Below are 27,390 nucleotides of genomic sequence, written 5' to 3'. Positions count from 1 at the left end.
CTAATTTCTCCCTGCTCCCCCATCGTTTTTCCTGTTAGAAAAGCCTGTTTCTGTTTCTGTGAGCATGTTTCTATTTAGTAAAGTTCATTTATATCTATTTTTAGATTCTGTCTAGAGGTGACATCACGATACTTGCCTCTCCCTCTCTTACTTCAACTTAGTATCATCTCTTTAATACTTTCCTGTGGCTGGAAATGGCATTCTTTCATCTTATTCATGGCTGAGTAATACTGTATCGTGTATAGGTACCCATTTTCTTTATCCACTCATCAGTCCTTCTTCTCTTAGGCTGCTTCCGTATCTTAGCTAGTGTACACAGTGCTGCCATGATCATTGGGGTGCAGGTGTTTTAAAATTTTGGTTTTCTCTGAATCTATGCCCAGATGTGAGATTGCTGGGTCACATGGTACTTCATGTTTAGTTTTTCAAAGAACCTTGGCATTGTTCTCCCTAGTGGATGTAAATTCCCACCAACAGTGTAGGATTCACTTCTCTTCACACCATTTCCAGCATTCATTGCTGTAGATTTTTTGAGATGGCCATTCTGATGGGTGTGAGGTGACACTTCATTGTACTTTGACTTATCTCTCTTAAGAATTAGTATCTTAATCTTAGTATCTGAGTATCTTTTCATGTTTTATGGCCTTTTATGCCTTCTTCGGAGAAATCTGACTCATTTTTTAAACTGGGTTATTTAAAGAAAAAAATATATTGACCTGAACTAGCTGTTCGTGTGTTCTGGAGATGAATTCCCTGTGGGTATCTTTGTTTGCAAATGTTTTTTTCCCATTAGGAGGGTTGTCTTTCTCTTTCATTTATGATCTTTCTGTGCCAACGGTTTTAAGGTTAATTGGGTCCCAAGTTTATTGCATTCAGAATTTGCTATTTTTATCAAAGCATGTTCTGCTTGTTTTCAAGTTTCATGGCATCCATTTTTCCATTTAGATCTTTAATCTATTTGGAGTATATTTTTGTGTATGGTGTTATGAAGTATTCTAATTTTATTCTCATTTTCCTCCTAGAACCTGCACACTATCCTCCACAGTGAGTTGAAAGTCACTCAGTCGTGTCCAGCTCTTTGCAACCCCATGGATTATAGTCCATGGAATTCTCCAGGCAGAATACTAGAGTGTGTAGCCTTTCCCTTTTCCAGAGGATCGTCCCAACCCAGGGATCGAACCCAGGTCTCCCACATTGCAGGCAGATTCTTTACCAACTGAGTTATCAGGTAAGTCCTCCACAGTGGCTGTTCCCAATTTCTATTCCCAGCATCAGTGTAGGAGGGTTCCCTTTTCTTCTTCTCTTCTCCAACATTTGTTTGTAGTTTTTCAGTGGCCATTCTGACCCATGTGAAGTGATACCTTGTTGCAATCTTGAGTTGCATTTCTCTAATATTTAATAACATTGACATCTTTTCATGTGATGTTTTTTAAAATGTGAGCTAAATCTACCGCTTGACATTGACTCCTTGACCATCTGCCTTGTTTTGAACTCTCTTCCACTGACCCCCGCTAGGATATTTCCGGCGCAGGTGTTTTTTTACCACAGCCCCAAAGGCCTTGTAAGTATTAAGTGCCCATCAGCACAGGCTTAAGTTGTTTTGCAAAGTGCCCACAAGGTGGCAGCATTTCTTCATGCCCCTTTTTTCTTCTTGTCATTTGTTATTTTATACTGGAGTCGAGTCGATTTCTGATGTTGTGTCAGTTTTAGGTGTACAGAAACTTGATTCAGTAATCTATAAACATCTATTCTTGTTCGGGTTTTTTCCCCCCATATAGGTGATTACAGTGTGTTCAGTAGAATTCACAGGGCTATTCTTTAGGCCCTTTTTGATCATCTATTTGATATGAATTAGTGTGTATATATGTCAATTTCAAACTCTAAATTGATGCCTCCCCACTAACATTTTCTTATAAATTGGTTTCCTACATTTGAGCCTATTTTGTAAGTTAGTTCATCTGTATGAATATACAGCTTCCACCTGTAAGTAATACAATATTTGTCTTTTTCTGACTGACCTCCTTCCGTTGCTGGCCAACATCTTGGCCTTCTCTGTCCACCGAAGCCGAATGAAAACCAGAGAGGCAGAATTTGGAAGAAACAGAATAGTGGCTTTTATTCTCAGGTAGTGGAGAGGGGAACACAGCATGCTCCTGCCTCAACAACTGTGTCCCTAAGGCAGGTGCTCACAGTCAGGAGGAGTCAGGAGCCGGTGATGAGGAAACAAAGGTGACAGGACCATGATTTCTTCCTCTTGCATCATTTCAAAGGCAGTCATAAACTGGCATCAGTAACCCGTAACTGCATTGGGCAGTCTGGTGGCTCTGAGGCCTTCTTTCTGACATGTAACTACAAGGGGAAGGCTGTTGTAAACATCAGATAGAGGATGTATTTAGCACAGAGTCAAGTGAAGTGTGGCTCCTGCAGAGTTAGGGTGCAGAAAAGCAAACTTAGTTACAGACATTCAGAACCAGGAGCAGTTAAAGTAAAACAAACTAGGAATGTTCAGGCCTGCTCACTGTTCTTTATCTTCTTTGCTCTCAGAGCAGTGAAAAACAAAAACTCATTCCTCTTTTTTCCTTTTCACTGCACAATTCCCCCATCAGTTTATTCCCTCCTAACAATGGAGGAAGGGAAATACGTCATTCTTGTCTGGCTGAGGACAAACTTCAGTTTTGCTCCGTTTGAAAATCACCAGCTGTTCAGCCCAGGAACCATCTATCTCCTACTTCAAATTTTCCTTGAGACGTGAACCCCAAGAAACCTTTATTGGGGTGATAAGGGACAGACGGCAGTCTTCTGTAACTTCTTTAATGCTGACATGGGACTCACAGACCCTACCTAGTTGGGGTCATGGAGCTCTCACCCTGTTCTATTAAGTGGCCCCAAGGTGACTTTTGTGGTTATTCCTGCTGGATCTGTCTGGAGGAGTGGCTGTAATCTCTTTGGGGGCATGGGTTTTCTTTGCACATCATCTTTATCTTGATGTGAATCTGTGTCATCTGGAGAGACAAAATGAAACAGATATTTAGAAAAAAAAAAAAACCAGAGGCATAGATGAGTAAAACTGTTACTGCAGCTAGGGATCAAAGCCAAGAGTAAGAACCAAGTCTTTGATGACAATTTTGATTGTGGTCCAGACATAGTCAGTGCTTGGGTCATCCTGTCCAAAGGGATGGAGCCATTTGGACTCAGAAGTAGTTGGAGGAATGACAATCTCAACATTAACAGACAAAATAGAAAAAATTAAGCTTGAATCCTAATTTAGATTTAACACTTCAAGGAGACTTGTAGCCAGGTAGCCAGTTGTCTAGGTTTATTTAAGTAGGTCTTAACCTTTAAAGTGGCTATTGATCATTACACATGCATTTTTTTTCTGTGCAACATACAGTCCAGAGCAATTTCTCGTTCTACATATGTAAGAGTTATAAGAAGAGACCTTTAAAAAGTGGAGTGCTTTACTGGTGGCTCTGACGGTAAAAGCGTCTGCCTGCAATGCAGGAGACTCGGGTTCAATACCTGGGTCAGGAAGCTCCCCTGGAGAAGGAAATGGCAATCCACTCCAGTACTCTTGCCTGGAAAATTCCGTGGACAGAGGAGCCTGGTGGGCTGCAGCCCATGGGGTCACAAAGAGTCGGACATGACTGAGCGACTTCACTTTCTTTTTCTTTCTTTAAAAAGTAAGGCTGTAGTTATCTGCTGCTTTTATTTTTCGAATGGCTGACAGTATCCTAAGTCTAACACAGGTCAGAAAACTCAAGTTGTTAACAATACAAGGACTTATCTGAAATCACACCATAGTGTCACCTAATCAGTTCTATAGCTACTCTATGTTGATTTTAACCATAATTTTTCCTTAAATAGCCAAAGCGACTGTCACTGTCAATGATGTTAATGTTTCTCTAGGTACAAGAGAAGATGCAAGACTCAGGGCTTACAAAAAATCTCCTCCTGAAAGTGTTTAACTATCTGAAGGCGTCTTCTGCCAATTTTTCCAGAGCACAGAGTGCCTCATTCCTAATTTCCACCCTGAATTCCTTTCAGGGGTTATTGAAGGTCAGCAGCTTCAGTGGCCATGATTTAATTTCTGTAGAGATAGATGGCAAGTGCCAATTGGCTGAGCCCCTTCAGGTTCATGAAGCTGACCATGGTTTGAGGGCATGACATGACCATTTTGTCCCATGGTGCTAAGAATGCTCATTCCCAAGTCTTATGAAGATTTTGTTGATAGGCCACTAAATGTGCTGTCACTGGACAAGGCCATAAAACAGTATTCAAAATTCTCTGGACTACCTGTGCTTCTCAATCTCTTGTGGTCCAGGAAAATATTTATTCCCTTTTGTTCTTTTTTCCCATATCTAGAGTTACACTGTTGCAATTACTGACCTTATATGGGACTGTATACTATCATTTTATCAGTGACTCGGTCAAATAGTTGGTAACGTAAGGGACCACACTATGAAACAGGCAATATACAAAACAATATGAAACAAAATAGCTAGCAGTTAATAGTAAGGCCATAAATAAGAACTTAAGAACTTCCATTAGGTGTAGCCCAGTATATACCAAAGTCATCTGACTTAGCTTGTTCTGTACCAATCCTTATTTCTTAGGGAAACTATATATATTGACATTGTCCATAAGGCACCCAGCCTGTTTTCTAGTATTACTAGACTGATTATCCTTAGTATGATTTAACTGTTCCAAGCATAGAGGAGGCTTTAAAATGTAAATTACCATAGCCTAATGTTAATAGCCTCATGGCTTCATTTAAATGCTTAGTTATGAACCAGGTATTTATATTACAATATGTACTTGCTAGTTTATAAGCAGTTGGTATGCATCAAGGTTTCTTGTTCAGATGACCAAGGCCTGCTATGTGTAAGTCTGGCTGACAAACCTTTACAGCATTTAGATTTAAGAGCCTCATACAGCCTTCTGTGTCCAAGCTAGCTATGCTCGCTGCATGACAGGCCAATGGATCTGAGAGATGAGGTGTTGAGGCAAGGAAGAGAATTAAATTGGGGAGCCAGCTAAGAAGATAACAGGCTAGCACCTCAAAATAACCACCTTCTCAGAGCCTGGTTGCTAGGTTTTTTTATTGGGTGGGGGGAGGTAAGGAAACATAGTAAAGTAAAAAAGACTATTCAATGCTTGCAACTGTCCCCTAGAATGGGAAGGCAGGGGAATGAGTTAAGTTTTACTTCTTTACAGTCCTTCACAGGTGGGTGGCTCAGGCTGCAGGCCATACGTAATGCTTACAATAACAAAAAGGGTTAAAGTCACAGAAGCAGACCCAGTATAAATTTAAAACTAACCCTTCCAGGTTACAACTCCCCCTCTCAATGTCCATCCCACCATCTTGTGAGAGAAGGGGGTCCATTTTGCCTGTCTTCCTGGGAGTGCCTGCCATTAGTGCTGGTGTTTTTAAATGTCAAGACTAGTCTTCCTCTGTTCCTCTTGGAAGAGAAGTTTACCCCTGCAAATTTAGAAATACTGAACTTCAAACATAAAAGGCAGCATCTCAAGCTAAGAAATTTAGCATCTTTCTACGCATGGGAAGATGCAAGATTCTGGGCTCATTAAATCATAGGTAACTGGGGCCTGTAATCCTGCATTCTCAGTTTCATCTAGGTTCACCATAGGGAGTAGTTGGAGTGGCTGTAGTTGAATGAAGGCCAGGGGGCAGGCATTCCCCTTTCTCAGGGCCCGCTGACTCACACTGAAGGGCTGCAATCGCTCATTCCATGTCTCAGGTCTTTCCTTCTTGGTCATGAATAACCATTATCTGGAAAACATTTCATGATTAACTTTAGTCCCAAGGCGCTGGAAAGTTCATCCCAATTCAGTCAAAAAATTTTTGATGTCACACCAGGTGTTAAGTTTTGGACCAGGCCCAATCAATAATTAAAAATTTCTGGATTCTAACTGTAATCCAGGAGACATTATCCCTTGTTGTTTCTTCCCATACCTAGAACCACACTATTACAATTATTTTCTCAAAATGTTTAGTCATATTAGTTTTGTTGGAGGCCTGATTTACACACTGGTTACTGTTAAGAGATAACAATCTAAATTAAACAGGATATAAGTCATACAGACAATGACATAGTACAGCATAGACACACAAAGCACAATCTGAAAACAAAGAGCAAATTCACTAATGATTGGTGTAACTAGTTATAATCCAGTTATAATTGTTGAGTGACCAAAGGAGCCATAACTGATTTAATGAGCTATCTGCAATTTCACTGTACTGGCCATGCACACTTATGCACGACTTAATCTCTGAGACAAGCATATGTTACTAGCACGATCAACCAGGTACAGAGAAAAAGACAGATGTTCCAAAAGGTATAATCTACCAAACTACTGCAAGTCATAATTAATTGAAGGAGTTTTACATACACCTGGAAAACACAGATTTAAATCAATAATTCTTTAAGATAGAAACCATATACAACCGTATTTAGCAGTTTACTCAGTTCTATGTAACTAATCCTTTTTGTTAACAGCTTTAGGAAATCATCAGTTTTCTCAATAGAATTCTTCAATTATTTTTACTCAGTTCATTAGAATGTTCTAAAAGTCAGAAACTTGTAAAGTCCTGTTTACATGAAGAGGAAACATTTTGCAAAGACATTAGAGTAAAACCATAACTGTGTATATTAACAAAAGACTTAAGGAAGCAAGCTTATATCTGATTACTGCTGTGCCATACAACACCTTCATAACAAAAATTATGACTAATAATATTTTATCAGGACATATCAGATTCTTAGGAACTCCAAACAATCTCTAGAATATCTGTACCATTTACCATTAAACTTATTTATTGGAAAACACTTCCTTTATAGTTTAACACACCAAATGAACTTGATTAGTTTAGTATCTCCCTTTGGGGTTCCTCAGGGGCCCTTTGAAGCACTCCAAATTTAGTTAGAGGTCAAAGGAACTTTATTATAATTTGATCTTGGAAGCCCTGTCAAAGGAACACCCAAACATTTTAAAATACAGCAGGGGCATAGGTCACTGTGAAACTTAGCCAAAGTGACAATAACAGAGGCAAATACAGATTATTTAAAAGGTAAATAAATTTGAAATCTGTTATGAAAGACAGTTTAGCATCTTCAGAAAACTTGTCTGTTTTAACAGAGAAAAACCGAATTTCCGTTTTACACCAGCTTAAAGGTTCATTTACTGAATTAATAACTTATTTTAGGCTTAGTCAATCCTGACTGATCACCTACAAAACCCTTACTGGGGTCCATTTTCTACAAACCTTTCATCACTTATTTCAGCACAACTTTAAGTTTTAAGTTTTAGAATATCTGGAAGGATCCTAAAATATATTTCTAAGAGTTTTTTTTTACATTTAAATTGGGCCTCCACCCACTTGTGGGTGTATCACTTAGCTTGCTGATGTGTTACAAAGAGTGTATTGAGGCTCAAGGTCTATTGGAAACTGTCTGGTCCACCATCCTGAACCTATTCGATTATATTCAGCCTGTGTAATGCCCTTGGATTATGTCATTCTTTAAAAGATTGTGCCCTGCCCCTTTTCTTCTGTTTCATTTCCCCCCTCAGATTTTATTCTCATATTCTCATGGGAAGCAGAGGGCTGAAGGGCTACCTTCTGTAATTGCTTTAAAGCTGACTGACCCGCAGAACTCTTCTCTAATAGGGGGCCCGCCCTCGTGTCCATGGCGACGGCCTGTAAGACCTGTTGCTGCTGCTGCTGCTGCTGCTAAATCGCTTCAGTCGTGTCCGACTCTGTGCGACCCCATAGACGGCAGCCCACCAGGCTCCCCTGTCCCTGGGATTCTCCAGGCAAGAACACTGGAGTGGGTTGCCATTTCCTTCTCCAATGCAAGAAAGTGAAAAGTGAAAGTGAAGTCGCTCAGTAAGACCTGTTAAGACCAGTGAATCAGAGGAAGAGGATGGTGAAGAGGCTTCCCAGGAGGAATGTATTGAAGGGGAAGGTACCATCCCTTCCAACCCTTCTAAGGAGGCACTCTCAAAGGCTGGCTATAATGCATTTAGGAATGGAGTTCCTTTATCCATCGTACCCAAGAAAATCCCAAAGAAAATCATAACCCCAGCTGAGCCAGATGATTCAGAAGGTGGGAGAAAAAAGAGAGGGCCAAAACACAGGTAAACGTCCCCTTGACCCCCTCACTTGCCCATCTCCAGAGGGTAACCCTCTGCCCTTCTGCAGCTGGGCTGGGATTCGAAGTCTTCCCTTTAGCCGGGGAAAGAGGACAGGAAACAGAGATCGTTTGGGCTGGCTTGGTTTAGTATTTCAGCACATTTATATTATCCTGGTCTTTCCCAGGTGGTGCCAGTGGTAAAGAACCAGCCTGCCAATGCACGAAACACAGGTTAGATCCCTAGGTCGGGAAGATCCAGCGGAGGAGAGCATGGCAACCCACTCTAGTATTCTTGCCTGCAGAATCCCATGGACAGAGATGAGCATGGCAGTCTATAGGGTTGCAAAGAAACAACTGAAGCCACTTAGCACGCAAGGTCTTTCCTTTCAGTGGCTTCCAGAGAACATAAATTGCACTGTTCATCTGTGCATGATCTCTTCATCTGGGTGCCTGGCACCCCAGGGTCCTTTTCTCCCTCTGCCTGATTTCTGCTCTTTCTCCATTCCACATAGCTGGCCATGAACCTGAATAACTGCAAGTATGAAAGTGATAAGCATCTAGCTCATCACTCACACCACTGGGCATCAGAGGATATTTTGGGCTGCAGCTTTCACTCAGAAGATGTCCCCACAATTTGCACCCAGCCCCTAGATCTCGTTAGGCTGACTTATGACCTGGACTGAGCCTCCTGGCCCAGCTACCAACAGCTGAAACATCACTGTTCCAATTACTCTCAGCACTAGAGTGGGAACCTCCAGTTAGCTGACAAGGAAAAATAACAAAATCACCATCACCCCCACCCCCTTCATAGAATTTATCAGTGATGCCAACGAGACCAGGTTAAAACCGTGTTTTCAAGGCAGGTTTTGTGGGGGCTTCAGCAATTAAAAAAAGAAGAAAAATCACCAGCTAGTTTAGTCATGTCCTCCTCTGTTTATCTCCAATGGCATCTGTGCAAGGAGTCCCCAAAGTACTAGGCTGCCAGTGTGACTCCTTCCAAATGTCAGCTCCCCAGGCCAGAAACCCTCCTACTTGAGAGAACTGACAGAATAGAGAGCCAGGCTCTAGTTTTCAGAACAGATTTTGGAAGGGCCCCAACAGCCTCACGAACTTGGAATTGTCACAGTGGTAACTAAACTGCAGAAATGAGGTAAGAACTGCCTGCCCTGTTCATCCTGCTCTCCAGTCAGGTCTGTTCCTTCCCTAAGCCAGCTACAGTCCCATGGCTTGCGGTCAGGCTGGCTCCACTCTTCATAGTTTGTTGGGCAGTCCAAATGTGCGGTCTCAAGGAGGTGAGGAAGGATGAAGGGTGGCCTGTGTACTAAATAGACTGCTCTGTCTCAGTGGAATGATTCATGGACATGAGGAGGTTTCAGGTACAACCTCCCTAATCAGTACTTTGAATCTGACCTTTTGGAGCAGGAGATGTGAAAGTAGACAGCAAAGGGAACCTACCACAAAGGTCAGGGACAGGACAGAAGCAGAGAGGGCAAGATCCTTGCGGATGACAGGGGACTCATCTGTGGAGATCCGGCATCATCTTTTATGTACCTTGTAGCTGCTACCAGTACACCTGGATCCTATGGAGTTGAAAGAAACTGAGGAAGAGGAGGAGCTGGAGCACAGGAAGGCCCTGCTTCAAAGGGAAACTCTCATCTGAAGTCTGGGGAATGTAGAGCAGCTAGCCTGCATGCTGCACCTCAGGCAACAGGGCCAGAAAAAAACCACCGACTGTCAGGTGAGGGTCCCTGCGCAGGGTCTCACAGGACAAGGGAACAAGGGCTGTAGCGGAACATGGTGGTGGCCACAGCCGAGGAAGCTAATGGGATGGTCTGGCTGCGGAGTCCGGGAAAAGCCGTGTATCCTGGACCTTGGGAAAGGGTCTCTTGGCTCTTTTTGCATCTGTTCCAAAGCACGCTTGTTTCTAGTAATGACATCCAGCTACTAAGGGCTGTCTCACTTACAAGACACGAGCTCTCTATATTCCTATCTTGCAACAACCCCAAACTCATGACTGACAACTAGTATGTTCAAACTACCGCACAACTGCACTATTTCACACACTAGCAATGTAATGCTCAAAATTCCACATCACTCCAGGTGCCATCTGCAGAATGTCAGCTGGCTAAGAGATCCAGCAGCCATCGACCCCTGCTCACTGTCAGTGAAGACATCTGGACATCTGAAAGCCAAAGTCAGGCTCCTGAGCCTTATATGCCAAACTAGCCTTGGTCACTCTGACCTGGGTTAAGTCCCACTAGTTAACATTACAGCTGGGGTGCTCCCCAAATACTCTATGATACTGCCAACAGCATGGGAACAGGGGAGGGAGTGGAACCATTTATTTACCTCCTTCTATGTACTAGACCTGGAGAAGGCAATGGCACCCCACTCCAGTACTCTTGCCTGGAGAATCCCAGGGACGGGGGAGCCTGGTAGGCTGCCGTCCATGGGGTCACACAGGGTCGACACGACTGAAGTGACTTAGCAGCAGCAGCAGCATGTACTAGACCGGAGAAGGCAATGGCACCCCACTCCAGTACTCTTGCCTGGAAAATCCCAGGGACGGGGGAGCCTGGTAGGCTGCAGTCCATGGGGTTGCTGAGGGTCAGACACGACTGAGTGACTTCACTTTCACTTTTCACTTTTATGCATTGGAGAAGGAAATGGCAACCCACTCCAGTGTTCTTGCCTGGAGAATCCCAGGGACGGTGGAGCCTGGTGCGCTGCCGTCTATGGGGTCGCACAGAGTCGGACACGACTGAAGCGACTTAGCATGCATGCAATGCTGTTTATGTCTTCCCATAATTCCATCTGTTATAATTAGATGTAGAATATTCATGAGCCCTTAATGCTTAAGGTTACTTGGAGAGTCCCACTTCTATCCACTATGTGCTTAGGGAGCCTGTGCAAGAGTTGAAAAGTCCCTGTGGTTATTTTGCAGCATATCTGTGAGCTCTCCTGGGTGTGTCTGGGATGGAGTTTAGAGATGGGTTTGCATCGCTTTCAGCCAGGCCTCTCCTTGATGCTTCTACCTAACTTCCTACCTAAGAGTTCTCTCCCCAGTGCCCTGAAACAACAGAAAAAAGCCATCCAGTTCCAGAAAATTCAGAGACAAATGGAGGTGCCAGGTGCCCTGTGCAGGACCCAGTCGTGGGAAGCCATGGAGCAGCTCCAAGACAGACTAAGTTTTTTGTTTTGAATACATAATACATTACATATGGCTCAAAATTGAAACATATAACAGGGCATATGCTTTGAGAAGTGTTAACCCTCCTCAGATCAGATCAGTTGCTCAGTCGTGTCCGACTCTTTGCGACCCCATGAATCGCAGCACGCCAGGCCTCCCTGTCCATCAACTCCCGGAGTTCACTCAGACTCACATCCATTGAGTCAGTGATGCCATCCAGCCATCTCATCCTCTGTCGTCCCCTTCTCCTCCTGCCCCCCAATCCCTCCCAGCATCAGAGTCTTTTCCAATGAGTCAACTCTTCACATGAGGTGGCCAAAGTACTGCAGTTTCAGCTTTAGCATCATTCCTTCCAAAGAAATCCCAGGGCTGATCTCCTTCAGAATGGACTGGTTGGATCTCCTTGCAGTCCAAGGGACTCTCAAGAGTCTTCTCCAACACCACAGTTCAAAAGCATCAATTCTTCGGTGCTCAGCCTTCTTCACAGTCCAACTCTCACATCCATACATGACCACAGGAAAAACCATAGCCTTGACTAGACGAACCTTTGTTGGCAAAGTAATGTCTCTGCTTTTGAATATGCTATCTAGGTTGGTCATAACTTTCCTTCCAAGGAGTAAACGTCTTTTAATTTCATGGCTGCAGTCACCATCTGTAGTGATTTTGGAGCCCAGAAAAATAAAGTCTGACACTGTTTCCATTGTTAACCCTCCTAGTGTCCTATGGATCCTCTTTTTAATAATTTTTTGTGTGTGTCACTTTCTAGGTTTCCTTCTGCAAATACAAGCAAGCTCATAATATAGAATGTTTCCACTTTCATAGTGAAAACAGAATCTATAAATACTTTTCTATACTGTGCTTTATTCACTCAATACATTCCATTCCACTTCTCAAAAGAGCACTCCTCATTCTCTTTTGTAGATGCTTAACAAACTGTAGTTTATTTTACTGGTCTTTTATGGTGGGCACTTGAATTGTTTCCACTCACTCGCTATAACAAATAGTGCTCTAGTACATAAATTTGTGTGCACATCAATCTACATATCTGCCAGAAGTATCTGTTATTCACATTCCCAGAAGTAGGGTTGCTGAAGCCAAAGCTAAATGGATTTGCATTTTGATAAATATTGCTAAATAGTCCTCTTTAGGTCATGTTCCACTTTTCATTCTCATCAGAGTAACTTTGGGGTTGAGATTTAGAATGAAGGGTGTTTTATAAGATGATCATAATTTTATGAGCCTATAACACCTCTCTTCTGTCAGCTTCCTCTTGTGTATTGAATACCAGCCTTTTCAACTCTTCCAAATTCTTACCTGTCAACTCCCCTTTGGGGATCAGTAAATAACTTTTTCTTTCAGAGAAAAGTCAGGCCATTAAGTAAAGAGCTATTAAAGCCTCTTGGCCTCCTCCTTACCTTCCACACTCTCAATCTTGTACTCTATTCACATCACTGGGGAAGTGGCCGTCCTTCACTTATCTAGGACCTGTCCTCTGGGTGCTGTAGGTCAAATTACTACCTCACAGACCTCCATCTGTCAACTTAATGTTGTCGGTGTTGTAGGTCGGGCTCAGTCTATCAATAACCAGTGCTGTGGCTGGACCAGCCCTTGTGGGTCTTAAGATTACAAGATTCCCTTCAATAATCATCAACAAACTATGGCAGTGGGAAGGGGAAGTTTAACACTTACAGGACCTGGAAATTACATGGCAAACCTGAGGCCACACCACACGGTCATGGGTAGAGAGAACAAGGGCCTGGATTTCTATTTTTATTGGGGTCAACCGCTGGGGCCTAGAGGTTTTTATTTTCGGGGGTTGCAAAGAGTTGGACACGACTGAGCGACTGACCTGAACTGAACTGAAACACCCAGTATTGGAGAAGGCAATGGCACCCCACTCCAGTACTCTTTCCTGGAAAATCCCATGGATGGAGGAGCCTGGTCGGGTGCAGTCCATGGGGTCGATAAGAGTCGGACATGACTGAGCGACTTCACTTTCATGCACTGAAGAAGGAAATGGCAACCCACTCCAGTGTTCTTGCCTGGAGAATCCCAGGGACGGTGGAGCCTGGTGGGCTGCCATCTATGGGGTGGCACAGGGTTGGACAAGGCTAAAGTGACTTAGCAGCAGCAAACACCCAGTATAAAGCTGATCCTCTTTTAATTGCTGGGGCTCTGAAAAAGATTAGGGTGTGGGGGTCTGTCCAAACACAAAAAATACAGGGCATGCACAGGCTTTACAGGCTCTCCGCATAATCTCCTGCCACTTCCAAAAGCTTAAGCAGAATCTTATTTTACAGTTTTTTATCAGATTTTTACAAGGCTCTTGTGATCTAGGCAGAACAGATAATAGATTACTTTTACAAATTCAGTCTCAAGGGTTTTTGGATATACCCACGGCCATGCAACTGTGAGTACATGACAGCACTGAGACTTGAACCCAGGTCTTACTTTTTTTTAAGGCTTCTAAAATTCCAGGAATCCTGGCATAATTTCTGTTAATTACACTGTTTCTTTTAGAAATATTTAATGAATATAATCACCAGAAAGTGACTTATCAAAATACAAATAGAGACATATTCAGGCAACATAAGAGTCCAATGACAGTTCTCAACAATGTCTCATTTTAACAATTTACCAGCAAAAATGGGATAGTCAGAATTTAATATATATGCATTAAATATATACAAAATGCTTTTCTAGTGAAAACACTGGTATCCCAACCCTGTCATTGATAGTCTGTTCATGTATCTTGCTGCTATTTCAAATGTCATTAATAGCAATTATAGTATCACTGACTGTTGTTAACTGGAGCATTTGCTCAGTATAAGTGGGCAAGGCCCTGTAACATGCCAGTCAAAGGAATTCAGATTCTGGTAACAGAGCAGAGCAGTAGCCACACATGGCCTTTGTTCTCACCACTCTGTCACTTTCATGTAACTTACAATAAAAACAATGGTATTTTTATGATGTTAGAACGTAATCTGCCATTAGAACCTTAGAGCAGCAAGATGCTATTCGACTGCTTAAATAGGTATTTCTAATTCCTGCACATCATTTGACTTGCCCTTTCCTGCTGCTGCTACTGCTGCTAAGTCGCTTCAGTCGTGTCCGACTCTGTGCGACCCCATAGAGGGCAGCCCACCAGGCTTCCCATCCCTGGGATTCTCCAGGCAATAACACTGGAGTGGGTTGCCATTTCTTTCTCCAATGCATGAAAGTGAAAAGTGAAAGTGAAGTCGCTCAGTCGTGTCCGACTCTAGCGACCCCATGGACTGCAGCCTACCAGGCTCCTCCGTCCATGGGATTTTCTAGGCAAAAGTACTGGAGTGGGGTGCCATTGCCTTCTCCGTGCCCTTTCCTAGGGGACTACAAAAAAACAGAAGCATTTACTACTACCTTGGATGTTTTCCATTTACCTCATCCCCTACCATCCTAATGCTCACTAGCTTAAATCTTTTGTTCTCCAGCTTCCCTGGTGGCTTAGAGGGTAAAGCGTCCGCCTGCAATGTGGGAGGATCCAGGTTCAATCCCTGAGTCGGGAAGATCCCCTGGAGAAGGAAATGGCAACCCACTCCAGTACTCTTGCCTGGAAAATCCCATGGACAGAGGAGCCTGGGAGCCTGCAGTCCATGGGGTCACAAAGAGTCGGACACGACTGATCGACTTCACTTTCACTTTGTTATAAATGCTAATCTCAGGCTTTTGCACTTACTAGTTTGTTGTCCCCAAATTTTCACTTGGCTGGGTCCTTACCACTCAGGTCTCAGATCAAATGTTACTTTCATAGGCCTTCCTTAATCACCCTAGTCTAAGCTCCCTTCATGGTCTTAACTATAACCACACCCAGATTAGTTTTTCCCAGTGTTTGAAATATATTAGTAATGCATAATTCATTATCACCTTCCCATTAGAAAGTAGATCCCAAAAGGGCAGGAGACCTGTTTCATTGCTGTAGTTCCAACCCCAACATAGTTGTGTTTGTTTTTTATCCCCCGCATCTTTAAGAAATTTTTTTTTTTTTTTTTTTGGTGAGTGGCAAGTGGGATCTTACTTCCCTGACCAGGGATTGAACCCATGTCCCCTGCAATGGAAGCATGGAGTCCTAACCACTGGACCTCCAGGGAATTCCCCCAACATAGATTTCAATATTGGTTGAGTGAATGAAAAAATGGCTGGGAAACCTGATGTGTGTGCTCAGTCACTTCAGTCGTGTCCTATTCTTTGCGACACTATGGACTGTAGCCCACCAGGCTCCTCTGTCCATGATGATTCTCCAAGCAAGAATACTGGAGTGAGTTGCAATACCCTCCTCCAGCGATCTTTCCAATGCAGGGATCCATCCCATGTCTCTTATGTCTCCTGCACTGGCAGGCGGGTTCTTTTCCACTAACTATACCTGGGAAGACCAACCCACCAGCCAATCCACAATGGCAGAAAGCCCTGCCTTTTACCTTTGCCAGTTAAGGTGGTCTACACTTCCTGCAGGTTGACCCATCCCTACTCTATACGGTCAGAGTCTCAGATCCTAATCTACTGGCACTGAGGTGTTGGGGATACTGTCATTCTCTCCTCCCTGGTCCCCCACTGCCCCAGCCCAAGCTGGGAGGCTGGACAGGGGAATAGAGATTCATTGGGCAGGGGTCAGAGGACTCCATGGTGCCCTATCTCCAGTCAGTCCTAGTTCCTGACACCATGAAGGACTTTCACATCATACTGGATGAGGGTGAGCTGCATTAGAGGGCACAGGTGTGGCATCTGCTGGAGGAGGCAACAGGTGACAAGATCACTGAAGCTGGAGTGAAAGTTACTCTGGACGGAATGGGCAACTCACAGCAACCTTGGGGCCAGACTCAAGAGGCTAGCAAACTTAGGACAGAAGGGACTCAAGTCCCTGTGATTTGGTGGATGTATGTGTCACTCATCTGCAAATCGCAGCTTCTTCCTTTCTGTGCAGCTGAGATTTGATCTAACTAAAGGGGAGGGAGTGAGGGAAAGCTCAGTAAAAAATACTCGGTGAGCAAAGAAGGTTTGTTGTTTTGTTTTTGGTTAACCTATTATAGAAGTTTTCAAACAATCAAAAGCAGACTATTGGAATGCAATGAATCCCTGTGTAGCCATCACCCAGCTTCAATATTTAACAAACGGCCAATCTTTCTTTGTTAACATGAATCCCAATCAACTCCCATATTTCCCAAAGGTGACTCAGGGCTTTCTGGAGACATACCATAGACTCCTTGGCCAGGACCTCACTAAAAAGCAAAAGAGAAGCCAGCTACAGAAGCCACTGTCTCCAGTCTAAAAGCAGTATTTACAGAAACCAAAACTAGTTTCTCAGTGGGGTCAAGCCTAAAGAAATTGGTAACAGCATTCAATTTAACTCATCTTTAACACTCCCCTATCCTTCCCCCTCCAACAAAACAACCCTGGCAAAGCAAAGTATCATGTTATATTGTGGAAATTCAATATTTTGAATAACACTCAGAATCTGGACTTCAGTGATTCTACCTATAGCAGTATAATATGGAATTTCAAATGCTTTTATTAAAGAAAACACTGACAAAAATGTCAGCACCTATAAAACAGCTGGGAGTTTATTATGAATTTGTTATTCATTTTTTTCCCTTCCAGTTTTATTACACTATAATTGATATACAGCACTGTGTAAGTTTAAGGTATACAGCACAATGATTTGATTTACACACATCATGAAGTGTATCACATGTTTAGTAAACATCCATCATCTCATATAGGTAAAAAAATATTAAAGAAATAAAAAATTACTTTTCTTATGAGAACTCACAATCTCTTAACAACTTTCATAAATAACATACAGTCATGCTATGTTTATCATGTTGTATGTTATATTCTTATTACTTATTTATCTTAAAACTAATTAATCTGGACTTCCCTGGTGGTCCAGTGGTTAAGAATCTGACTGCCAATACAGAGGACATGGGGTCAGTCTCTGCTCTGGGAGGACTGCACATGCCATGGGGCAACCAAGTCTGTGCACCACAACTACTGAGCCCACGCACCCCAGAGTCCGTGCTTTGCCAGAGCCCATGCTTTTCAAGAGAAGCCACTGCAGTGAGAAGTCTGTACCCTGCAACTAGAGAGTAGCTCCCGCCCACTGCAACTAGACAAAGCCCACAAAGCAACGAAGACCCAGGGCAGCCAAAAATAAATTAAGAATTAAATTTAAAAACTTTCAAAACTGACTTAAAACCTTTTGACTGCCCTCATCCAATTCTCCTTTCTCCCCACCCCCAGACTCTGGTAAGCTAAAACCCTAATCTGTTTTTCTATGAGTTTGTTTTTGAAATATAATTGACTCATAACACTATGTCAATTCTTGCTAGAGAACATAGTGAATATTAGTGAACATATTTCTATACATTTCAAACTGATCACCAGAATAAGTCTAGCTACAATATGTCACCATACAAAGATATTAAATAATTACTGACATTGTACAGACTGTCCATTTCATACCTGTAACTCATTTATTTTGTAACTGGAAGTTTGTATTTTTCTTTTTAATTTGGCTGCACTGGGTCTTAGCTGCTGTGGGATCTGCAGCATGCAGGATCTTTCAGTTGTGGCATATGGGATCTCAGTTTCCCGACCAGGGATCAAACCCACATCCCCTGAATTTCAAGGCAGATTCTTAACCACTGGAAGACCAGGGAAGTCCTTCATAGTTCTATTTTTAACCCTTCTGAGGGATCCTCAGCTTTTCCATGGTGGTTATTCCAATTTACATCCCCACCAACAATGCACAAGATTTCCCTTTTCCCAGTATCCTCACCAATACCTGTTATCTGTTGTCTTTAACAACAGCCATTCTGACAGTTGTGAGGTGATTATCTCATTGTGGTTTTGATTTTCATTTCCCATTTGATTGTGATGTTAAACAAGCATCTTTTCATGTGCATGTTGACAATCTGTATGTCTTCCTCGGAAAAGTGTCTATTCAGGTCCTCTGTCCATTTTTCAGTCAGGTTGTTTTCTTAATATTGAGTTTGTGTAAGTTTTTTGTATATTTTGGATATTAACCCCTGATCAGTGTTGGTGATATAGAAAAGCCAGGACCATCATATACTACTGGTTGGAGTGAATTAGTACACCACCTTGAGACTGTTGGCAATATCTGCTAAAGTTAAACTCTGAATGTCTTTTGCTACCAGTCATCCAGGAGGCCTAGAACAAGTTACTGAAGCTCTTTGTGTGCAATAGATGAGGCTAGAGGATCTCACTGGCCCCCTCTCTATTGCAGCATTTTCAGGGGTTCTGAATCACCAGCCTAGATCTACAGGATCATCGGTTTCTGCATAGTTTTAATATATTCATTTCCAAGACATTTTTTCCTAGCTAAGAAATCCCAATGTAAGGGCTGCCTGTCCTAGTTGAAGAAAAGCTTTTACACAAATACTAGTTGCCTATACCAGATGGCAATATCAATGTCCACATAATCAAGAGTGTTTAAAAGAATTTACTGAGACTTCCCTGATGGCTCAGTGGCTAAGAATGTGCCTGCTGACGCAGAGGACATGGGTTCAATCCCTGCTCTGGGAAGATTTCACATACTGTGGGGCAACTAGGCCCGTGCACCATGACCACTGAGCCCATGCTCTAGAGTCTGTGCTCCACAGCAAGAGAAATCATTGCAATGAGAAGCCCATGCACCACAACAAAGAGTAGCCCCCACTCAGCACAAGAGAAAGTCTGTGCGAAGGAATAAGACCCAGTGCAGCCAAAAATAAATAAATAAAGCTGTATGGTTCTCATGATGCCTAAGTGCAATCATTATGCCAGAGAGTTAATTAAGCAAGAGGCATTAACTCTCCCAGACTTCAGACAATACTGCAAAGCTACAGTAATCAAAACAGCATGGTACTGGCACAAAATTAGACATTTGGATAAATGAAACAGAATAGAGGGACCCAAAATAAACCCCTACATCTATGGACAATTAATCTTCAACAAAGGAGGAAAAGTTAGTCTTCTTCAGTAAGTGGTGTTGAGAAACATTTCCTAGATATGTCACTGGACAGTGTGTGTAACCCCACCTGTTCTGCCCCCAACCACACCAAGACGCCCCCATATCTCCAAGGACGCTCAAGCCCCTGACAGTCAGGACCCACCACCTCTGGCTCTGGCCTGCCCAAACCACATTATCCCACCACCAGACATTTGGCCCCCACCCCCATATCAGGTACCACCACTTCAGCCTGGCCCTCTGCCTGGAGGCTCTTCTGGCCCGAGCTCTAGATGGGCAAATCCACCTGCTCTTCCAAAGGGGTACCAAGTCCCCTGCCCTATGCTAGGTACTCACACCTTCCAGCCTGGGCTCCTCTGGGGCCAGAGTCACACTCAGGGTCTGATTCCCCCCACACTCCCCATCAGCCCCCCTCCACTCCTCTCCTGACTCCACCCAGCTCTAGACAGGGATCAGAATGATGGAACAGAGCAGGCACTTGGGAAATACCTGTTGGATGCACTGCTGGATGGATGGATGGTTGAGTGGATGGACAGGTGCTGGATTGATGGATGGATGGATGGAAGGGTGGATAGATGGTTGGATGGATGTGTGGATGGTTGGATGGATGAGTGGATGGCTGGACGGATGAACGGCTGGATGAGATGGGTGGATTGATGGATGGAAATGGATGGATGGATGGATGGTTGGATGGACAGACAGCTAGATGGATGGATGAATGGATGGGTGGATGGATAGATGAATGGATGGATGGTTGGATGGAGCCCCTGGCAAAGGGGTTCCGAGGTAACTAAAGAGAAGGCACCCACCCCAGCACTAGCACTGCAGAGACCTCACAGATGAGAGGGCTGGGAGGGAATGCTAGGGGCTGCCATTAAAGTGCCTGGCACCTCTTTTTTTATTATCAGACAAGTCATCTCATAATGGATGAAAGAAGCAACACACGCAGAGTTAAGGCAGGGTCCCCAAAGCTGGGAGTGGGGAGAACACTGCCATATGCAGGAGCCCCCAGGGAAGCTCCCTCATTAAGTCAACCCAAGCGAGAGATGTCTGCCTCTGGCGGGTGTGGGGGCAGGAGGGGGTGGGTGACACAGCCATTGAAGCTGCACCTTTCTCACTGCTGATTAAGCACTGACCAGCTTGTGATCAAGAAGAAAACTATTCCTTGAGGAAATGCAATTAACTGAAAAGCCAAAAACTGTGAAAGTCCAAAGGAGACACACAATCAAGAGCTCTCAATCTGGAGGGGCTCCTGCTCTGAAGAGTTGCAGCGCAGGAACATTCCCCCAAGAGCAGATGGCACCGTCCACCCTGCCACACACCAGCTCCCTCCTATCTGCCCCATGAAGAGCAAGGAAAGGTCACGAGTAGAATCTTTGCTGCACACGGACACAGAATAAGGCACGTACAGGCGGGGCTGAGGTCAGGTCTGCCTCAGGGACTCACAATCGAGCAGTCAGGCCAGGTGGGCAGCACCAGGACTTGCTCTCTAGCTTGGATCTAGAGATCCAAGGTAGCTCCTGGTGGGTAGGCCTGGCAGGCAAGCTGGGACACACACCAAAAACACATGACTGACACTTAGCAGGCACTCTACTGTAACAGATGTTCATGCACATATTTCTGGTCTTGCTCCATCCTCGCCATAGCGGCTGGCTGGCAAGAAGAAAAGAGCAGGCCTCAATGTGCCCCTCTCAGGAGGAGGCCCTGCCTGGCTGGCAGCTGCTGGGGGCTTCCTGGATCTCCTAATTTCCCACCCCATAGCTGTCACCGGCTCTGGGTGACACGCACAGATATCAGAACACATGGGCCATCATCACACTGGAAGACCCAAGAACACAAACCGCGTTTCACTGGAGCAATGTGCACCCTTACTGCCCAGTGGGGGTGGGGTGGGTTGAGAAATCCATCACTGCTAAACACAGGCATTGGCTCAGCGAACAGGTCTCCTAGTTTGCAAATAATGGATTTTTCCAAGACTTTGACAGACCAACCCGGGAAAACTACACAACATTTCTTTTTCCAACTTTAAACTTTTCTTTTGTATTGGGGTATAGCCAATTAATAATGCTGTGATAGTTTCAGGTGAACAGCAGAGGACTCAGCCATACATGTACATAAAAATCTCTCATAGTAAATGTTACAGGCTATTCAATCACAAACACCAAAAATGAGTAAATAATCAGATGTGGTATTTGTGGGCCCCAATAAGAAAGACCCATCACGGACAAAGAGCTCCACAAACTGAATATTGTAGAATATGTCCAGTCTACAACCACTGTCGATGCCCAGCAACATCGATACACCACTGCTTTATTTTAAAAATAGCTCTTTGGAGTAGAAAATTATGTCTGGAATTAAATTTCTGTACCTGTGTTAAACCATATGCTAAGAGTGAACCACGTGAATTCACTTTGTTAGTATTTAATTATGCTTCCAGAGTTCAAAACCTGAGTTGGTCAATGCATCTGTCAAACAAATTAGGCAATTTCTAAATCTTTCCCCCTTTCTTGGTAGAAAAACCCATTGAGGTTTGAGTATAAACTGCTTGAAATACCATTTTTAGTCAGTAAAGTCTGTGTTAAGGCAAAACAACTCAAGGTGTCATAAAATGTATCAAAACCAGAAAATAGCTAGGCTAACGACTTATTAGTCATGAGTTTGAGCAAGCTCCAGGAGTTGGTGATGGACAGGGAAGCCTGGCATGCTGCAGTCCATGGGGTCGCAAAGAGTCGGACACGACTGAGCAACTGAACTGAATAACTATTACATATTATACCAGAACACAAGAAATATGCCAAAGAATGTAAAACAAAACAGCTGTATACCCTAGTTTCTATATTTTCATCATACTACAAATGGTTCAGCTTTGCTCTAATATGTATTTACATTATAACTGTGCAAGAACTAAGAAGCATATGCTTCTATCATTTTATGACACAAAGCCTCCTTGTAAATTATAAATAAAAATTGCTTTAAAAAATCTAGTACTTTTTATTCCAACCACTGAAATGTAAAAAGTATTTCACTTGTTTATCCTTTATGGCAACTTACAAACTGAAATAAAAAAGAAAAAATTAACTTAGAAATACTGAAGGAAAAAAAAAAAAAAGACTACCTGAGTACAGTTATCTTTCAAAGACAAGCTCTACACGGAAACTCTTTAGTGGCCAAAATGAGCCTAATGAGCCTCTTGAAAAGAACATCATTTAAGCCTTTAGACCACTTAAGTATTCAAAGTTATACTGCTGAACAGTCATAAAGTCACTTGTTGGGAGTTAGTCCAACAAATTTGAAAAACCATACGCACAGAAGCTCACCCTAAACCTTAAATCAATGGGCTAGATAAGCTATCCAAGAATAGCTAACAAAAGTTGTAGTTGTGCTTTCTCAAAGTCTAACTAGTCAAAAAGCTAAAATGCAAAAACAAATTCAGTTAAAGAAAAATACTTACACCACATTATTTTAAAAGTTCATTAGTTTACACAAGTCAATAAGTTATTCTGCTGCAGATTATCAGCAACCAGCAAAGTAACAGATGAAAAAAATCTTGTGTTCTTCTTGTGAGCTAAGTCGTTTCAGTCGTGTCCGACTCTTTGTGACCCCATGGACTGCAGTACACCAGGCTTCCTAGTCCATCTCAAACTCATGTCCATCGAGTCTGTAAGGCCATCCAAGCATCTCATCCTCTGTAGTCCTCTTCTCTTCCTGCCTTCAATCTTTCCCAGCATCAGGGTCTTTTTCAATGAGTCAGTTTTTCGCATCAGGTGGCCAAAGTATTGGCACTTCAGCATCAGTCTTTCCAATGAATATTCAGTACTGATTTCCTTTAGGACTGACTGGTTGGATCTTCTTGCAGTCCAAGGGAGTCTTCTGCAACACCACGGTTTGAAAGCATCAATTATTTGGCGCTCAGTTTTCTTTATAGTCCAACTCTTACATCTATACATGACTACTAGAAAAAACCATAGCTTGGACTAGATGGACCTTTGTTGACAAAGTAATGTCTCTGCTTTTGAACATGCTGTCTAGATTGGTCATAGCTCTTCTTCCAAGGAGCAAGCATCTTTTAATTTCATGGCTGCAGTCACCATCTGCAGTGATTTTTCAGCCCCCCAAAATAAAGTCTGTCACTGTTTCCATTGTTTCCCCATCTATTTGCCATGAAGTGATGGGCCTGGATGCCATGATCTTAGTTTTTTGAATGCTGAGTTTTAAGCCAACTTTTTCACTCTCCTCTTTCACTTTCATCAAGAGGCTCTTTAGTTCTTCGCTTTCTGCCATAAGGCTGGTGTCATCTGCGTATCTGAGGTTATTGATATTTCTCCCAGCAATCTTGATTCCATGCTTATATATGCTGTACCATTGTTTAACAAGAGAAACTTTCAAGTTTAAAAAAGAATCATGATAAAAGCTTTACCATCATTCATATTTTCACCATTACAGAAGCTCAATTCTTCTTCAGTGTTTTAATAAAGGTGTTAGTTCCAAAAGAATATTCCTTTTTCCTTACAAGAAAGGAACTAACTAACTAACCCATGGGGTCACAGCACTGCCAGGCTTCCCTGTTTTTCACTGTCTCCTAGAATTTGCTCAAATTCATGTCCACTGAAGTCTGTGATGCTATCTAACCATCTCATCCTCTGCAGCCCTCTTCTCTAATTCACTGCTTGCAGCAGCACATGGATACACCTTTACTCTATCTCCTCTCCCACTATCATTCTGCCAGTTTAGAAGTAAAGTACTTCCTCCAGAAAGCCATCCTTAACTATCCCAAATCTGTGTCATTTTCCTTCGATGTCCTACATCGAGGATTAATTTTTTGTGCCATGGATCCTTCACAGTCCGGTTGTCTTTGGGCCAGAATTTTTCTACAAACATGTAAAACAGTACTACAAAAGAAACCAACTGTATTGAAAGAGTTATAAAAACATTTAGAATATCATGTGCTGTGGTATTCTATGAGCTCCTTCATTGCTACAACAAACATTTAGCTGCTGATCCACGAGCTACCACAATTCTGAAATAAGGAACAGCATACATTACACCTGAATGTATCTCCCACAACTTTATGCTGGGATGTGAAAACATACAGCTAATACTACTGTGGGAGGGTTGTTTTGCTTTTTTGTGGGGGAGGAAATCTAGTCATAACTGAACTACAAATTTTAGTTAGAAAATAGAAAAAGCTTTCTCCCGTCAAAGTTCAAGGGGTGTTCTGAATTATAAACACCCTACATCAAGAATCCTTGCTCTGAAACATCTGGTTTAAAAAAAGCAATCCACAGAAGTAGTCACATAGCTTCTCCGAGTGGGAGAAAGCAGGTATTAAGAATCAGTTATGGGGAAAACAACCTCGGCAACCTCTTAAATATTCCATAGTTACAATACACTTGGGTTTTGTGTATATGACTAAAAGTAATTCTAACACACATCAAAGTTTGAAAATTCCTACAATTTTTTGCAGACATCTTGACATCCATGGTAACTAACACGTACAGCCATAATGCTGCTGCTGCTGCTGCTAAGTCGCTTCAGTCGTGTCCGACTCTGTGATAATGAAGGATAATTTTAAAGTTGCTAGCCTTACAAAACTTCACTTCCACTTTAGTTTACTGTTAAGTCTCCAACGTAAATTAATAGATAAAGTAATTGTGAAAATTACAGAGCTGTCTTCCCCTGGAAATCAAGCTCTCTACAATCAGATGGCATCCCACTCCAGTACTCTTGCCTGGAAAATCCCATGGACGGAGGAGCCTGGTGGGCTGCAGTCCATGGGGTCGTGAAGAGTCCTACACGACTGAGCGACTTCCCTTTCATTTTTCACTTTCATGCAATGGAGAAGGAAATGGCAACCCACTCCAGTGTTCTTGCCTGGAGAATCCCAGGGACGGGGGAGCCTGGTGGGCTTCCGTCCATGGGGTCACATAGAGTCGGACACGACTGAAGTGACTTAGCAGCAGCAGCAACAGTCAGCCTACACGTTGATGGGAGACAGTAAAAACTCAACTTTCAAATCACTGTTAATCAAATATTACCGCAATTAGCCAAACCACTGCCGTACTTAAAAGGCTGACATCAAGGTAACGGGACTTCTAAATGAAAACATATTAAGGCAGTTTTCAGTTATTGTTTTACTAATCCACAGCGCGCCGAGAGCGCGCTCACGTTCCCATAGGACCTTGGCACTCGGCTTTTCGGACGGCAAAAGGATACCTTCGGGAGACACAAAGCCGACTCGGATGCTCGCGCTTTTTCTCCTGTCCCCACCCACCTCCACGCCGGCCACTGCAGAAGAACGGGTTCCCGCTCCGAGGCGGGGGAAGAAGGAGACACTCCTCTGCCCTAAAGCCGCGTGTGCAGCCGCAAGCCGGGAACCTAGGCGCCGGCGCCTGTGATGGGGCGGCCATCTTAACACGCAGTTCTCCCAGCCGGAGGCGCAAAGCTCACGCACTCCGCGAAGTACCCCACCTCCCGGCTCCGGCTGCCCCGGAGCGACAACCCTCGAACGCCCAAGCGGACGGGGGAGCCCGGCACGGCGCCCGAAACAGCCGCCGCCGCCACCCTACAACAGATTACCTTCTCCGCGCCCTCTTCCTCTCAACGACAATCACGGTACCAAGGCTGTGCCACGTGGCAAGGGCTCCCTCTCCCACTCTAACGCCTGCCTAACGCTCCCGCCTCCCAAAATATTTTTAGCCTCACGACGCACAGAAATACCCCGCCGCGATGCGCTTCCCCCGCACAAAGCCGTGCCCACCGGGTCCCCAGGTCGAGACCGCCGCCGTCTCCGGCCCCGTCTCTCTCCGGCGCCGTTAGGGGCCTTTCCCCTGGGGTTCAGACTCACCCTCCTGGAATTTAGTCTCCAGGTCCTGCTTCGGAGTCATTTATAAGTGATTCACCGCCGCCTCCCTCCTTCTCCCACCTGCCGCAACTACCACCCTCTACTCTACCCCACCCAGCTTCGTGTCAGAGGCGCCATCAGGCACCGCCAACTTCACATACTAGGCCGGATTTGCCACCGCCCGCAGAGCCCATCTCCTCAACCCAGGCAACCGCTGGTCCAGCCAACGGCTACCCACCGCGCACGGGCCCCTGCGCCCGCGCCGACCGGGGCACGCCGGGATTGGTAGTTCCCACGCCCTTGAGGCGTCCCGGGGGGCGCGGCAGGGTCCGAGGCCTACCCTCTTCCTCCACCCTTTATGCCCAACCCCCAACCCCGCCCCCGAGTCGCCTGCGTTTTTCAGTTCAGTTCCCTTCAGTCGCTCAGTCCTGTCCGACTCTTTGTGACCCCCATGGACTGCAGCACACGAGGCTTCCCAGTCCATCACCAACTCCGAGAGCTTGCTCAGACTCATGTCCATGGAGTCAGTAATGCCATCCAATCATCTCATCCTCTGTAGTCCCCTTCTCCGCCTGTCTTCAATGTTTCCCAGCATCAGGGTCTTTTCCAATGAGTCAGTTCTTTGCATCAGGTGGCCAAAGTATTGGAGTTTCAGCTTCAACATCAGTCCTTCCATTGAATATTCAGGACTGATTTCCTTTAGGATGGACTGGTTGGATCTCCTTGCAGTCCAAGGGACTCTCAAGAGTCTTCTCCAGCACCACAGTTCAAAAGCATCAGTTCTTTGTTGCTCAGCTTTCTTTATAGTCCAACTCTCACATTCATACATGACTACTGGACAAACCATAGCTTTGACTAGAAGGACCATTGTTGACAAAATAACATCTCTGCTTTTTAATATGCTGTCTGTTGCTGCTGCTGCTAAGTCGCTTCAGTCGTGTCCGACTCTGTGCGACCCCATGGACGGAAGCCCACCAGGCTCCCCCGTCCCTGGGATTCTCCTGGCAAGAACACTGGAGTGGGTTGCCATTTCCTTCTCCAATGCATGAAAGTGAAAAGTGAAAGTGAAGTGGCTCAGTCGTGTCCGACTCCTAGCAACCCCATGGACTGCAGCCTACCAGGCTCCTGCGGCCATGGGATTTTCCAGGCAAGAGTACTGGAGTGGGGTGCCATTGCCTTCTCCGAATATGCTGTCTAGGTTGGTCAT

General features: G+C 44.1%; 1 long non-coding RNA gene across 15 annotated transcripts; it reads right to left on the bottom strand.

The window, feature by feature from the left end:
* Window positions 1–2,090: 2,090 nt before the first annotated feature.
* On the bottom strand, window positions 2,091–27,057 carry LOC100335190 (uncharacterized). Of its 15 annotated transcripts, none has more exons than XR_009492133.1 (4): window positions 26,187–26,783; window positions 5,722–5,788; window positions 3,520–3,737; window positions 2,091–3,002 (listed from the first exon to the last, which is right to left on the bottom strand). It is a non-coding gene; the product is annotated as an uncharacterized lncRNA (long non-coding RNA). The 15 variants fall into 15 exon arrangements; XR_009492130.1 differs by having other exon boundaries at window positions 3,520–3,671; window positions 26,187–26,777; XR_009492134.1 differs by having other exon boundaries at window positions 3,520–3,609; window positions 26,187–26,776.
* Window positions 27,058–27,390: the final 333 nt, after the last annotated feature.

This window comes from Bos taurus, chromosome 21 (genome assembly GCF_002263795.3).
Source record: "Bos taurus isolate L1 Dominette 01449 registration number 42190680 breed Hereford chromosome 21, ARS-UCD2.0, whole genome shotgun sequence".
In the NCBI taxonomy this organism is placed as follows: Eukaryota; Metazoa; Chordata; class Mammalia; order Artiodactyla; family Bovidae; genus Bos; species Bos taurus.
The sequence above is the reverse complement of the archived record's forward strand: the minus strand, read 5'-3'. Positions and strand labels throughout refer to the sequence as shown.